Source organism: Neltuma alba, unplaced genomic scaffold (genome assembly GCF_004799145.2).
Source record: "Neltuma alba isolate B1F8T4 unplaced genomic scaffold, ASM479914v2 tig00010309_pilon, whole genome shotgun sequence".
NCBI classification, from domain to species: Eukaryota; Viridiplantae; Streptophyta; class Magnoliopsida; order Fabales; family Fabaceae; genus Neltuma; species Neltuma alba.
In genome coordinates, this window is record NW_021635223.1 from 245,350 (window position 1) to 261,128 (window position 15,779).

Below are 15,779 nucleotides of genomic sequence, written 5' to 3' on the forward strand. Positions count from 1 at the left end.
GATAAGTCCGAAATAGGATATGATCCTACTCAAGATAAGAAAAAAAGAGAAGAAAAGCAGGGGTCGATCATATCTAACGTTCTTTAGAAACGCTATTCATTCTTCTAATCCTTTTGTATTATGATCATACTACAACCGTAAGGGTCATACAACCTCTTCTTGTCAGCACTAGAAGAAAGGAACCTACGGGACATTAAAATGGGTGCCCAAAGGTACTTATGTACCTAGGATAAACCATACGAATCAAAAAGGACCCAAGAAGGTATGGGTACCTAAAACGTGATTCTTCTATTACAAGTATTTCTTAAAGCATCTAGAGCAAACAAATGGCATATCAACAGCGGATGCTTCAACACAAGACGAGTGACACTGACAAATGATCTCATCACTTGTCACACCTCAAGTTTTGGGCCTAAGAATACACGGATTAGCCTAAGATAGGTAGGCTACTAAATCCCTATGAGCAGGAGTTCCAGAAATGTAAAAGGAATGTTGAAGGGTTTCAAGGACTAAACTGTAAATAGAGAAAGTTCTAGGGACTAAAATGTAAAGAAGGTTAGAGGCTCCAGTGAAGTCTCAAGGCCCAGATATGAGAAAAGAGGTTAGTTCAGACCAAAAGTTATGATAGAGGCCATAATAGGGTGATTTATGAGATTTACTTGACCAGGGGCAAAACTGTAATTTTGGAAAGTTTCGGGCCAGGAATGGGTAAAAATGGAAGTAATACCCAAAAAATTCTAGAAAATCTTAGAAAATGGAAAATGACATTTTAAGGCCTGTATATGGGAGAAATGACGAAAATGCCCTTGAGTTGACTTAAAAGGAATTTATAAGTTTATGGCTCAGTTTGAGATGTAAGGTAGATTTAATTGTTTGAGTCATAAGGAAACCTCAGAAAATTTGGTAAAATAGGGATGTATGATCTAAGAGGCTATAGAATTTATAAAATTAGTCTCAATCCTAAAGGCCAGCAAAATGGCTTTAATATTTTTTTAAGGCCAAAACTGCAGTTTATGGGTTTGTTATGGGAATTTAAAAAGAAATACTTATGGTTTGAGTTATGATATGAGAAAATTCATAAATTTTCTACAGAATGGTATAAATAGATAAATTTTTGGAGTTCAGGATTGGATAAAATGCTCCAGTCAAATGTTAAATAATTAATGTCCCTTAATTAGGAGACAAAGTTAGAAAATATCTCAGATATTTTGAGGAAGACAAGTTCAACTTGAATTCTCTTCTTCTTTCCCATGTGCTTCATTTATGAGGGTGATGAGTCATCATATGAGTCACCAGAAGATATTTTATGGGTAGTAGAAAAATTAGAATGCAATACAGGTAAGTGTTAGACAGTTCCCTATCTACCCGGTAGAGCAAAATTTCTACTATGTGACTCAATACGGTTGACTAATTGGTCAATAGTGTTGACTATTTTTTTCCCTCTGCTCCTCTAAGGTGGCGCCATATATGTGCCTTTTATTGGCCAATATCAATTATTAAAAATACCTAGAGATCTCAGAAAATTATGAAAAATTAAAGAAAATTCATTTAGGAATTATGGAGATTTATAAAATTATTTCCAACCCTAAATGATGAGGGGGTTAGCTTTAATTGAATTTAAAGCTAAATTACTATCGGTAGATTATCTGTTTTTACGAAAACAGCAATTTAAAGAGTTATATGGGGAGAAAAATTATGAAATTAATCAAGAAAGTTCCCTTTACTGAGATATAATTAATGGTGATCTGATATAAGAATTCTAAGATACTAGAATTTTTTAGCTATCAGATAAAATAAACCAATATTATATTATGATTCAGTAGACTGTCAGGATAACCGGGGTGGTAAAATTTCTGACAGAATGTCAAGGACACATGTCACGCCCAAATTGGCCAAGAAAGGAAAAAGAAAATAAAAAGAAAAAGGAAAAGAAAATACTAAATCAAGTTAGATTAAAATTTAATTAGGGATAAGTAAAATGATTATGGTTAAGTCATCGTCTGTAGGATCATGACATGTGGCAAGCATGGTTCATTAGATGGCTAGGATTTAACCATCTATCTTTGAAAAGTCAAAAGTTTCTAGAAAGGTAATTAGCCAAGTTAATTAAGGAATTAAGAGAGTTAACCTTGATTAAAGCCTAATTAATCTTAATGGATAAGAAAGATGACATAAGCCCTAATGACTCACCATCCAAGTGTCAACATATTAAGCCACATAGCCTAAGATTTGTACATGTGGAAAGAGGTAAAAATTGGAGGGCTAAGATTAAGTCTTATCCAAGAAGGGCAAATATGGAATTAATGAAAAAGGAAGCCTATAAATACCCCCTCCCACATGTTCATTTTGTGTGAAGCCTTTCAAGTAGTAAACCTCTTGCAAATTTTTGTTTAGAGAGAGAAAGAGAAGATTTCTAGTGAGAGAAAGTCATTTGGAAGCAAGGTAAGCTTCTACAACTCTCCTATTTCAAGTATAATAATGATATGTGGGTTTTGTGCTATTTTAATGATGATGGAAAGTCATTTTCTTAAGGGGAAGTGCTGTCCAAATTTTATCAAAATGATAGGGAATGGTTTAGATGAGGTATGGTTAAGATTAAGTATGGTTAAAGGTTAAGGATTAATTGATTACATGTTATTTTTGTTGAGAATTCTTTTCCCTATAATTATATATATGGTTCGGCTAAATTGAGAAATGTAGGATGGAAGATGTTTCAATTCAATTTGATGCTTCCAATGAATTTAAATGATGATTTAGTGTAGGTATATACCAAGAAAGGGATGTTGGAAGCATTAAAAATTGAAATGAAAATTTTGAACCTATTTATCCCTATGGTTCGGCCAAGTCAAGTTTAATAGGAAGGAATTGGATTTTCATAAAACTAATATGATAAATGGATTCTACATGGAAAATTATGTAGGAAAGGCCCAAGAAAGTTCAAGAATCAAAGCTAGAAAAATAAACCCTAAAAGTCAAGAAAAAAGGGGTTTAAGGGGTTATGTTAAGTTATGGAGTTGAAGTAATGCTTAATGTTGTGTCATTGGTTGCCTAATAGGCTATATACAACAAAGGGGCAAAGATCTAGTCAAGAGAAAAGAGTTCAAGAGGATGGAAAGCCAACAAGGTAGCTTTTGCATTCTATTGCTTGTTAGAGTTACTATACATTGTATGTTCATTGCTATGTGTTATGATGTTATGCCATGATGCCTCCATGCATGTATACCTTGGTTTATGCAAGGTTGAGATGATATGTTATGTTATGATGTTATGTTTTTCCATGGCAAGTACATAATATTCAAGTATGTATGTATGCATGTAGCTTGAATTACATTGTGATGTGTAACCATAGTAATGTATGCAATGTGCTACTAAGATTCCTCAAGAACCTTACCCCCATACTTAACAAACCCTAGGGCCTTCAACCTCCAAGAGTAAAGGAAAAGAAGTGGATATAGTGGAGAGTTAAGTTTGCCTCAAGAAGAAGAAGAAGAATGAAGAAAAAACCTTATGTTGGATGAATGTAATTAAGAGTATGCTTTAAGGTTTAAGTTATGGATATATGCTAGCTTATGTGTTAATAAGTGAAAGCATGCTAGTGTTGTCCAATATGCATGATTATATGGTAGGAGAATTAGTATGCAAGTACTTGGTCAAGTAAGACAATTTATCCTTCTGAGGGGGATAAAAGTCAATATTATGGACCTAAACTTTGACCAAAGTCAAATTAAGCAATTGAGTGAGTATAGCCATGAGATTCGGTGAGCAAATATATGGGATTTTTCTCTTTAAGATGAGAGTTTGTTCACCTGAACCTGATAACCACACAAGAAGTTATGCCCTTCTAAATTTGGGCTAAAATAAGTGGAAAATGGAAAAATGACCATATGAACAGTAATTTTTCCAAGAAAAACTGGGCTCAAATTTTAAGGCAATTAGTCTGGAAACTATTTTCTCTCAAAAGTTTATCCAAAGAGCTTTCCATAGAACTTAGAATCACTGGATTTTGATTTTTTTTACAATTAGTTATGAATTTTTGAAGTTTGCCACATTTTTGAGTTACAATGAATAGTAATCCGTAAAAGAAAATTTTCAAACTTGATTTTTCATAACTTGTAGTCTTCAAAAGTGATTCCAAATGCTTCCACAAGGCAAGTTAATTGGTATAAACATAAGGTGTTACATTACTCAAATCTAAAGAAGGAGGCAAAGTGAGCTTTGATAGAAATCAGTCTAGAAGAATTGCTGGAATCGAAGAAATCACTACAACAAAATGTGTTATTTACCTCCCTCATTTATGTCTGTTTTGCAAAACAGAAGAGACTTCATGTCTATTTTAAACAAAAGAGACATGAATTCACGTCTGTTTACAACAACCAGACATGAATTCACGTCCGTTGACCCAAAACAGACGTGAATTCACGTCTGTTTCTCTATAACAGACATTACTTCACGTCTGTTTCCAAGTAAACAAACGTGAAGGGGCTTCATTTTTAAAAAAATTTTGCCCGCAGCAGCTCGCATCAGTTATCTATCAGATCTGCATGTACCGCGCATGAAGAACCTCCAGCTCACAGCTATCTCGCGCCCAACTTTCATTTTCGGTCTCTCCCTCTCATTTTCCTCTTGTCCATGAAGTAGCCGTGAGCTATTTCAACTTGTTTCGGTCTCTCCTTCTGGTTTCAGCTCTTCAAGGCCGTAGCCCTCCCTCCATTGCGTCGCGCGTTCTGCAGTAGCCGTGTTGTAGCAGCTCGCCGTTGAAGCCGTGAAGATCTGCGTGTACCGCGAAGAACCTCCAGCTCGCAGCTATCTCGCCGTTGAAGCCGTGAAGCTCACACGCATTGTAGGCTGTTGATTTGAAGGCATGCCCGAATAGTGAAGGTAAGTTTATTCAACCGTTGCATTGTGGGTTTAGTGTGTTGTACGTGGGTTTGAGTAGCTTGAGGAGTTTTGAATTGGTTTATGAGGTTGCTATTTAAATTTTTACTGAAGAATTGTGTTTAGATAGTTTTAAATTTGTATATATTGATTGGGTAGAAATTTTAAAGATTTCAAGCCTTGTTAATCTTGTTAGAAAAATAATGCATACAAGGTGTTTGTCAAAATGCCTAAGAGGGATTGCATTAGATAGTTTGCTATATGTATTGAATTTAGATTAAGGATTGGGTATACATTAAATGATTAATGAAACAATTGCATTTAGATAAGTTAAAATTTGTTTACATTGATTGGGTAATAGATTTGAAGTTTGAAATCATTTGCTTGGAATTGGCATGATTTATGTTGTAATTGGAATGAATCGAATTCAATTGATATCATTAGTTTTGAATTTGGTTAATGTTTATTGGGACTGTGCTGAATGGAATTAAATTGTTTATAATTCCTTAGGTAGTAATAGAATGGATCATAGTTGGATGAATGCTTTGAGAACAAGTGATGAATATGAGAACGGAGTAGAACGATTTATTGAATTTGCTAAACAGAATGCTCCTAGCAATAACGGAATGTATTTTTGTCCCTGTGTCAAGTTTTTAAATGAGAGGCGACTAAGTGTTGATGATATTAGAGATCACCTGCTTTGTGATGGTATAAATCTTCGATATACAAGATGGATATGGCATGGTGAAGTAGGAACAAGTTCAATACTCGAAGAAGAGGAAGTTATGGATGATGTAAATGATAGAATGAGCGATATGATTCGTGATGTAGGGGTAGAGTTCTTTGTACGATCACATGCAAATGATAACTTGAAGAGTGATGCAGAGATGCCTTTGTACCCTGGGTGTTCTAAGTATACACGATTGACAGCTGTATTGAAATTGTTCAGTTTAAAAGCAAATAATGGGTGGACTGACAAAAGTTTCACAGAGTTGCTTTAATTGATTAGTGATATGCTTCCAATTGATAACGTTCTTCCAAATCATGTGTATGAAGCAAAGAAAATCTTGTCTCGAATGGGTATGGGCTATGAAAAGATACACGCTTATCCTAATGACTGTTTCAACACGTAAGTACCTTAATGTAGATCAATAATTTTGTTTTCAATATAAATTATTTAACTCGTGCTTTCATTTGCTTATAGGGCTTTAAAGACTTATTATATAATCGGTGGGAAGCGTTCCGAGAAAAATGGCTCAATAACTTGGGTATATCCTAGTGTGAGTACTTTAAATTGAAGTTCTTTCATTGATGGCAGTTATTTTATATATGAATTTGGATTATCATTTCCTTGTGATTTGCAGTGTGCTAAGCAACAAGGGCCAACAGAGTGCGGATATTACATTATCCCTTATATGTTTGAGATTATTGAGAGCGGATGTATTACAAAATTTGATGAGGTAAGTAAATATAATTTTAGTTTTGTAATAGTTGAATTTTTAAATTGAATTGTTACTTATTTTATTTTCTTCCTATGTTTAAATTTATTCATTTGTCAATTTACAGATTTTTGATAATGATTATTCATATACTATTGATGACATTAACTTCATCCGAGACCTTTTGGCACAGCAACTGCTTCAAGAATTGTGGTCCAGGGATTGAGCAAGTTTATGTTTAGAGACAATAGGATCAATATTGACTTTTGTAATTTGTTTTTCTTTTTTGACTAGTTAGTTAATTAATGTGTCTATATAGATGAAGTTATGATGTTGATATGTCTTGGCTGAAAATATTGACTGGTTCATACTATTTCAACTTGCTGGAAAGTGGCTATTATGGCTATTGTGGCTGTAGGAGAAGTAGTATATACGAACTGAATCTTTTTTTTTTTAAAACAGAGGACATTCACGTCTGTTCAGATTTGATTAAATGTAAAGTTAAGAGCTCCAAGAGACAATAACTGCTATACTATTCAAATTGATTCTAAACTTACTGAAAACTATTTTGTTAGCAAAAATGAAGAAAGTTAGCTTTGGCATAAACATCTTGCTCATGTTAATATGAATCAGCTTTCAAAATTAATGAAAAGGGGTTTAGTTATTGGTTTACCCAAAATCCAATTTAAACATGACCTTATTTGTGATGCTTGTCAGAAGGGTAAACAAACAAAGTCCTTGTTTAAATCAAAGAAGATAGTCTCAACTAAGAGATCTCTATAAATGCCCCATCTAGATTTGGTTGGTCCATCAAGAGTCAAGAGTTTTGGTGGAAACTTATATACTCTTGTAACAGTTGATGACTATTTAAGATTCACCTGGACTCTGTTTCTTTCCTCCAAAGATGAGACATTTAATGTATTCATTGTTTTTGCTAAAAAGGTCCAAAATGAGAAAGGTATTTCTATTGTGTCAATCAAGACTAATAACTTCTCAGCACCAAGAACTCCTCAACAGAATAGAGTTGTGGAAAGAAAGAACAGAGTGCTCACGAAGATGGCCAGAGCAATGTTGAATGAAAAAGGAATCTCTTAAGTGTTTTGGGCAAAAGCTATGAGTATGGCTTGTTATATCTCTAACAGAGCATATATCAGAACTTTACTCAGGAAGACACCATACGAACTTTACAAAGGAAGAAAGCTTATCTTGGGTGATCTGTTACACCTTACTATTGCATCAGCTTAGGGTTCAATTAAAACTATTTTTGACCACATTGGATGGTCTTGGGCTCAATTTTATCACAAAAATGCTGATTTTCAGATTTTTACTATTCATTAGGTAAAAATCCAATTTTCTGGCCCAACTTCAAAAATTCATAACTTAATCTAGAAAAATAGAAATGGAGTGGTTCAAAATTTTATAAAAATATCTTTGAATGCTCTTTCAAGAAAAAATAATCTTTTGAACCAATTCCATTGGCAAAAGTGTGAGGCTTTTGTGAAAGTCACCTCTATCCATTAGGCAAAAACCTTTTTTCCAGATTTTGATTCTTAACTTTGAAAAATCATTAAAAATTGTGTAGTTGGCCATTTTTAACATCTTAGCTATCAAAATGAAGCTTAGAATGTAATCTATAATCATGCCAAATTTCTTGATTAAAAGTGTTCAGGAACCTAACCAAAATGTTGCTTAAAGATGGCAGTGTTAGTGGGTTTACAGCACTGCTCAGCATAATATTTACATAACCCAAAAGTCCATGAATTTTTATGGTATGATACCATAATTTAACCTTCAATTTACAGCTTGCCCTTGGAAGCTTCAGGCCCTAAAATGTTAGATTGCATTTTTAGAATGAGATTTCATTGAAATCCCAATAGCAAATTAACTAACTATATCATCAACAAGCATTATCATTATGCACAACTACATTAACTACTATTGGTGAACTAGCATGTTTATCATTTGGCAAACTCAATCATGCAAAGGCCAAAGGAAGAAAGTGCAACGAGCAGCCACATCACAATCAAGAAAGTTCATCCACATAATAGCAATCAATCATGCAATAATCAGTAATGCCAAGTTAATGTTACTAGTTAGGTTCAACTTGCTACCTTGCTCCAAAGGTTTGAGCTTTCTTTGTTTCTCTTCTTTTCCTTCACAAATGTCAAACCATAGCATGGTAATCCACCAAAAAGGTTAGCAAGAATCATTAACCAAACCAAGCAAAAGCAAGAACACAACTTAAACATAACTCTTGCTCCTTAAAGCTTCTACCTTTGTTCTTTCATTTTTGAACTTTGTTTTCCATAAGCCCTAAAATTGCTTCTTGACTTATTCCTACTTGGTTTTTCATGTAGATTCCAAATATATACTTAGATTTAAGAAAATAAAATTCCTTCTTTCAGTTTTCTCTTGACCGAACCAATAGGGTTCCTTAACCAATACAACTTTGATTTTAATGCTTCTAACACTTATTCTTTAGGTTTATCCTACACAATTTTTCATTTTGAGCACAATGAAAGCATTAAAACATTGAAAAACTCATCCTAGGGTCCGTTTACTACCTTGGCTGAAATGAACCTCAAGAGAAACAACAAAGAAAACACTTCTAAAACAACCTACAACCACTTGTAACCACTAGGAACTATCATGTTTTGAAGTGTTCTAGCAAGTTTGACCAACAAAACTTCTTCCCCTACATGATCACTACTGCAGAGTGAGGAATACTTGATGCTAAATACTTGACGGTTATAACAACAAACCATCAAATATAGTATCTCAGGAGAAAAATTGACGGTTTTAATAGTAACCGTCAAGTTTCATACAAAAGTACTTGACCATTTTTTAAAAACCGTCAAATTTTATTCCATAATACTTGACGGTTATATTATAACCATCAAGTATTTTTTAGGTAAATTTGACGGTTTCTCCTTAAACCGTCAAGTTTTCTAATACTTGATGGTTTTTAATTATAACTGTCAAGTATTGTTTAAAGATACTTGACGGTTATTAAGAAAAATCGTTAAGTATTATCTTTTAAAACCGCCTTCTCTATTCATTTCACTTTGCCCAGTTCAAAATTTGAAGCGCCCCTTCTGCTCTAGAACCCTCTAAACCGCCATACCCACCTCATTTTCGACCCTTCCCTTTTGTTTTTATTGATCATCCTCCATCATCATCCCTCTCTATGTCCTCCTTTATCACTGTGGTTTCCTCCTGTATCGTCGTTGTCGTCCATTGTTCTCCAGATTTGACAGCTTCAGGTTGGTCCTCCTTCATTATTCGCTCCCCTTATTTCCTTTAGTGCTTCCTTCGAAATGATTGTAGTTAAAAGAGGATGATAGGATGATGTTAGGACCGTTCATAATGCGCACACGAAATATAGGTTTATCTATTCGGTGGAATGGGTTTTTTCACATTTTGATCAGTTTTTGGGTTTAAGGTCTTTTCAATTTCTGTTTTAGCCATAAATTGTTTGGTAAATTATCAAAATTGTTGATGTTTCAATTTTTGTTTTTGTAATTGAAATTGACTGATTGCTAGTTTTCTGCTTAGTTAATACTTCATTTGAAGTTAAATAGAAGGCATAAAGCCTGGGGAATGCTAAGTTATAAGCTGTTATGCTACCAAATTTTTTCAAATGGAATAGCACATCAGTAGTAGTAGAATATTTTTCAAACTGACGTGAAAGTGAATTTTTGTTGAATTACTAGTTGCTAACAACTAGAATTACTAGTTGTTAACAAGTAGAATTAAAGAGGGATAAATGTGATCAATAGTGCCTCATGTGTTGACTTTCTATTTCTGTTTAATTCTCACAATATCTTTGAGTCTCTGATCACATTTTCCTCTAAATGATTTATCTTAGTCGGGGACCATGAGCAAGGAATGGATGTCTGCCAATCGTCTATCAAAGGAATATTGGGGATGGGGTAGAAGATTTTATTAAGTTTGCGGTTGAACATGCCGATGATCGCAACAGGATTATTTACCCCTGTCTTAAGTGTTTCCTTTTGAAGTGGGTTTCGCCATCTGATTGTGAAAGCCACTTAATTATCAATGGAATTGATCAAAGTTACAAGTGTTGGACAAAGCATGGAGAGACAAGAGATACAAGTTATAGTAGTTGAGGGCATAGTGAAAGTTGTGGATCATCTAATCTTTACATGAGTACATATGAAGCTGACCGTCTTGAGGAGATGACAAATGCGATTGAACAGGAACTTGATGATTGTCCTGAAATGTTTGACAGATTGAAGTGTGATGCTAAGACACCTCTATATGAGGGTTGTACTGATTTCACAAAATTGTCTACAGTGTTGAAACTGTATAATTTGAAAGCAAGAAATGGGTGAAGCGACACAAGCTTAACAGAACTACTGTTGCTTGTTAAACAAATGCTACTGGAAGAAAATGAGTTTCCAAGCAAAACGTATGACGCAAAGCAAGTGTTGCGCTCTGTCGGCCTCAGCTATGAGAAGATACATGCTTGCCCCAACGATTGCATTTTGTTTAGGAAGGAGTATAAGTTACTAACTAAGTGTCCTAAGTGTAATACATCACGCAACCAAGAGAATGGGAAGAGCCGAAGAAGGCATTATGGTATTTTCCCATTGTGCTAAGATTCAGACGTTTGTATAGTAATGTAGAAGATGTGAGAAATTTAAGGTGGCATGCGGATGAAAGGATTAAAGATGGCATGCTTCGCCATCCTGTTGACTCTCCAAAATAGAAGAAGTTAGATATTGAGTATTTTGAATTTGGAGAAGAAGATAGAAATTTATGCCTTGCATTAGCGACTAACGAGATGAACCCGTATGGGATGCAAAGTAGCACCCATAGCACATGGCTAGTGATTTTGTTTATATATAACCTTCCTCTATTGCTATGCATGAAATGCAAGTATTCAATGATATCTATGATAATCTCTGGGCCAAAGCAACTAGGAAATGACATAGATATATATCTAGCTCCATTTATTGAAGACTAGAAAGTATTGTGGGAGAATGGAGTTGATGTATATGATGCATATAAGGAAGAAACATTCAAGTTGAGAGCTATGTTATTTGGCACAATTAACGACTTTCTTGTGTATGGTAATCTCTCAGGGTATAGCATTAAAGGGCAACTTGGTTGTCCCATTTGTGAGGAGAGCACAGATTCCATAAGGTTGAAGTATGGAATGAAAAATTCATATATGGGACATCGTAGATGGTTGCATCGTGATCATCCTTACCGACGATTCAAAAAATATTTCAATGGGAATTTAGAAGGCACCTACACCATTGATTGGGGAGGATGTATTTTAAAAGGTAAAAGATATAGATTGTGAATTTGGAAAACCTTTCGCGAAGCATGTTGGGACAAGTGGGTGGAAGGAGAGGTTTATACTGCCATATTGGAAAACCTTGAATGTGAGACATTTTCTTGATGCTATGCATATTGAGAAAAACGTATGTGAAAGTCTGTTTGGCACATTACTCCATATTCCTGGGAAGACTAAAGATGGCATAAATGCCAGGCTAGACATGGTTGAAATGGGGATAAGGGAGGAATTGGCACTAGAGGATAAGGGAACTTGTATATTTCTTCGTCCAGCAGCTCACACGCTTTCTAGAAAAGAGAAAAGTAGCTTTTGTGAGTTTCTTGCTTCAGTAAAAGTGCCGGAAGGTTACTCTTCTAACATTAGTAACCTTGTTTCAATAAAGGATTTGAAGTTAAAAGGTTTAAAATCTCATGACTACCATGTCTTAATGGAAAACTTTATTCCAGTGGCAATACGGGCTATTTTACCTGATAAGGTACGAGTTATGATCACGAAGTTATGTTTCTTCTTTAAGTCTCTTTGCAGCAAAGTGATTAATCCCAATAAATTGCCAAGATTGCAAACCCGAATCATAGTTACATCATGTGAACTTGAAATGTATTTTCCTCCAGCCTTTTTGACATGATGGTCTATTTAACTGTCCACTTAGTTAGAGAGGTCCAACTATGTGGCCTAGTGTATTTAAGATAGATGTACTCAATTGAGCGTTACATGAAAATATTGAAAGGGTATGTGAAAAATCGAAGTCGGCCAGAGAGTTGTATCGTAGAACGATATATTTATGAAGAGGCCACTGAATTTTGTACCCATTACTTAAAAAATGCAAGTGATATTGGGGTTCCAATGTCTCGTCATGAGGGAAGGACAGATGGAGAAGGGATTATGGCAAAGAAAGTTGTAACTATTTCAAACCAACAGTGGGAGCAGGCACATCTATATGTATTGCACAACTCTGAAGAAATTGAGGACTATGTGGATGAGCATATTGATGAGTTAAAGAGGGATAATCCCAATAAACTTGAAAGTTGGTACACCAAAACACACAATAAACAATTTACAGCATGGTTGAGAGAGCAGGTGCATGGCAAGTATAATAGTGATCCTAATTCTGTTTCAAAGAAATTAAAGTTGTTGGCAGATGGACTGAGCAAACATGTGATTTCTTTCATAAGCTACCTTATCAATGGGTTCACTTTCTATACTAAAGAGCAAGATGATCAGAGTAAATAGCAAAATAGTGGCTTAACTCTTGTAGCTAATACCATGCATATATCGAGTGCCAAAGATAAAAATCCTATCTATACACGTATGTCATACTTTGGAGTGATTGAGGATATTTGGGAGTTGGATTACATTGAATTCAAAGTTTCAGTATTTGGTTGCAAGTGGGTGGATAATAATAACGCATTGAGGATTGATGACTTAGGGTTCATACAATTGAATTTGAATAAGGAAGGATACAAGGAAGAGCCATTTATTTTGGCTTCTCAGGCCATACAAGTGTTTTATGTCCTTGACCTGGCTACTAAAGGATGGTCTATTGTTTTGTTGACTAATAAAATGAATATTAAAAAGACGAGGTATGAAGACAATGCAGTTGAAGATGATCCATTTCAAGGGACATCACTTGATTCTCATTTAAATAAAGATCAATCCATGTACGTCAGGCACGATCACAATGACAGAATATGGATTTCAAAGAGGGGGAAAGTGTTTCGTAAGAAGATCAAAACAATTCAAACCAAGAAGAATATGCAAAAACCTGAGAGTAGAAAAAGGAAAAGATCTACTTAAACATGCATGTAAATTCTGTTATTATTTTCTTTAATTCTTCTATTTGTTTTAATTTTGTTCAAGTCAATTTTGTCATTAATGACTTTATTTTCATTTAATGGGTTCTGATTCATTTTGTTTAATTGAATTTCATTACAGATGGTAGACAATAGCAGATCTAGCACCGATAATCCATCTCAGCTGAGAGATGCCTCTGACCAGGAGAGACAGTTACAAGATGAGGTAGCACGCATACAGAGGGGCCTTTGTGTCATGCAAGAGGTTGTGAAAGCTCAAATAGAAGGAAAGAGATTTGCCGTACAGTGGAATAAGAAAGGATAAGCTGTACGATCAAATAAATTTATCAACTATATTGGGGTAGTGGCACGAAGCACCGTGCCCATTACAGTGCAATACTAGAGGAGGGTTGATCATTCAGTGCGAGACCCTATTTAGACAGATGTATCGGTAATATATTATAACAACTCAAATTTCATTTTCTTACAAGCTGCTTGACACTAATGTGTTGTTTTATATGTTTTGCACTCTGCATTTGATATAGATGAGAGTAGGAAGAAGTTTGTGAAGGGGAAGGCTAGGAGGGCACTGCGCTCTTTTTGATACATTGTGACACACAAGTACTTGAAGGATCCTTCCACAGCCAACAAGTCCGATGTTCCTAGCTTGATACGGGACTTGGTCAAACCAAAGGATTGGGCTGCTTTTGTGACGTCACATCGCGATAGTCAATTTCAAGTAATAATCCTCGCTCTTTTCGATATTAAATAGTCCATTTTGTTTAATCTATATACTGTTTAATTGTGAATCTACTTTGTTTTTGCAGGAATTAAGTGCCCAAAATAAGAAAAGGGTAAAGAAGAATGAATATTCCTACCGAAAGAGGCGCTTGGATTATACAGGCCTCGAGCACGAGGTGTCTCAGAAGGAGGGATCAGATGTCACTGTATTGCATCAGATGCTGTAGGCATTGGCCAGGCAAAATAAAGATGGCCAAATTGATAATCCTCGTGTTAAGGAGGTCATGGACAGGATGGTGAGTATTATTCTAAACTAAATAATCCTCATATTATCATCAAATATCTTTAAGTATGAATAACTATGTCAATGTTTGTTGCACAGGAGAGTTTGTCCAAGGAAGTTTCGCAGGGGGCATATTCTGCAAATGACCAGGATATATTGAGGAGGGCACTGGGGACTCCTAATCATCCTGGTCTTCTTAGAGGCGTCGGTTATCGAGTCACCAAGAGGGATTACTTCAAGTACCGACAAAAGCCCTCTTCATCATGAACGCCTTCTTTTGCTGAGTTCATGGAGCTGAAGGAAGAAACACGCTGGTTAAAGGAGCAAGTTAAAGTGCAAGCGCTCCTAATCAAGCAGTTGATCAATTTTGTCATATAACTCCTCAAAAGTATACTCATCTCCAGAGTCAGATTCAAACACAGGCACAAGGTTCTTAGTACGAGGCATACTCTGAACACAACAAACAAAACAACTAAACAAAGACCAACAATAATAACAAAACTACCCCAAAATAACCAAAATTAACAACTCAGGCAATAGCAATTGGCTATGTAATGATTCATAGTTTTTTGTTGTTGTAAATTTACCAAAAACTTTCAAAATTGAGTAAGGAAATCACTGAAAAACAAAATGCACCATGAATCATTAGATAGCCTAAGAGCTACGTAACTAAAAATGGACAACAAAAATAACCCAACTAAACACCCAACCAAGGAACTAAACCAGTAAGTATTAATTGAAAAAGAAAGAAAGCAGAAAAACTGAAAGAGGAAAAAGAGGAGAACTTATGTAGAAGAGGGAGTAGAAACCAAAAATGAGGAGCACCTTAGGGATGAAAGAACCAAGAAGAGGGCGTAGGCAGCAGGGCGGATAGAGGAGATGAAGGAACCGAACACAGGAGAGGAAGGAAAAGAAAGTAGGCGAGGAGAGGGAAGGGTGGGGGTACCGCTGGTTGGAGGATGCTGAGGGGGGAGCGTTTCTGCGAAAATGGTAATTGAAGGGTATGTTTTGGGGGTGTTAAAGGTTGAGGGGAGGTGAAAAGACTAGAATGGAGTTAAGAGAATTGAATGGGTAGGCAGTTACAAAGGGTAAAGAGGTAAATTGACAGTGAAAAATTGGATTTAAATAAAACGCTTAGTGCAGAAACTGAAATTGGTATGGTTTGTCGAGACGAAACCTACCCAAAACGAGGAAAAAGGGTGAGAAAAGGAGCTTCACCACAGTGAAACATAAGTTTGCCGCAGCAAAAGTATCTTGAGAGCAAAACATAGAACTGGGTGAGCTTCGCCAGGGTGAAAGAAGGAGTTCACCATGGTGAAAGTTCA